This window comes from Echinococcus granulosus, assembly GCF_000524195.1.
Source record: "Echinococcus granulosus chromosome Unknown EG_S00043, whole genome shotgun sequence".
Taxonomy (NCBI): domain Eukaryota; kingdom Metazoa; phylum Platyhelminthes; class Cestoda; order Cyclophyllidea; family Taeniidae; genus Echinococcus; species Echinococcus granulosus.
In genome coordinates this window covers 512,432-514,084 of record NW_020170423.1, presented here as the reverse complement: position 1 = coordinate 514,084, position 1,653 = coordinate 512,432, and positions in this window count along the sequence as shown.

Genomic DNA, 1,653 nt, shown 5'->3' with positions numbered 1-1,653 from the left:
TTGGCGTTAACAGACCTCTCATTCACCAGACTGCACATTTATCCGACGCCAGGTGTGTCGTTGCATTTAGCTGCAAAATTTCATCAAATTTGGCCTTTACCATTCCAGTGTTGAAATCTGTAAATTTTTGGTTCATAATTTTTTGGTTGAATGACCCAGGTTACAGCAAAGGGTGACATTCGGGGCTATTGCGCTAGAGAGTTAAATCAGGTTATCAGTTTACCAGGCGGATTTGACAAAGGGTTAAAAATGTTTGCGTATTTTCAAATTGTATTTCATTTGGGGTCACCTTGTCAACTGCCATTTTTTAGCCTTTATAAAAGTTTTAGATGTACTGTTGGCATTTATGACTATTTTTTCCGTCTGTCAGAAACAGCTCGCCCAGTGTAGTCCATTCTCTGGTAAGGCCTGAGTCATGTTAAGGAAAACATCGGTTGAGATGTCAGGGGAAGTAGGGGTGCACATCGAGGTTGACCTTTGGCCAAAAGTACATCCCCTCTGTTAGAACGTGAAAATACGGTGGAGACGAGATAATAGTAGGGCATTGTGCCCCGTCATTAGCCGCGTCGAATTTGACCTGGTGGATTGTGTGACCGGGTCTGGGGTTACTGTGTCCACGAAGAAGCATTCTTGAGTGCAATCGTTTTATATCTATTCCACTTATTGTCGGCTGGAGAATTGGCCAGCGAAACTGCGAATTTTGTGAAGTATCAACACCTTTCAGGTCATACTATACTCTTTCTGGTCACCATTTCCTATCTCAAATCTGCCCAAGCCGCTGATTTTCCTTAGTGCTGATCCCTATTGTCATTCTGGTGCGAATATTTCTTCACTGAACCAATTCCGCCGCTATTTTTGAACAGTGAATAATGGTGTATCTACAATCTGGTATGTCAGAAGAACTTGGGCTTAAACACACCAGAATGCCACGTGAGTTTTTCCAGTTTTCAGTATGAGTCGCTGCCGTGACTTACTGTAACGTCTACGCTTTCTGCTTTATACCTCTTCATTGGATCCCATTCCATTAAGCCCCAGTTGAATTTGATGGATAGGTTGAGTTTGTCTACTCTACGAAGCGGGCTCCAGTACCAAAGTCGGGACAACCTTAGGGTAAATTCGCAAGGCAGTGTGTGTGCTCACATCCTGATTCAAAGAAGGATTCTTACCTTTCGTAGTGTGAAGCAACCCCTTGTCATTATTAACTAAAGTAGCAAGAATTGTCAGAGGTCTGTGACATGGGTCATGATGCAACATACTCACATTTCCACCAGTTCAAAAAGGAAAGTCGAAGGGGCTAAGCACGTCTGTGCTGTCTGCAGTCAATAATAGGCTTCAGAAACCATAATGCTGATGGTCGTTTCGTTAGCTCTCTCCACAATAGCGCACAGTTTTTGATTGCTCACTGACAACCTTGGGGATGAGAGACAGCTTCTGCATTCTGACTTAAAGTGAACGGTCATTTCATCGGCTACTTCCAAATCATCCGCTCACCAACCGCCCCATGGCTTTGAAACGCGCACTACTTCATTCTCAGAAGACTGGAGGTGACATTTGCCACATCAATGACTAAGATCTATCTCCTCAATATGATGCGATGCGATGCAGGACCGTAAGATAAGAAACAACTCAAATGTGGCCGAGGAAGTCTTCTGA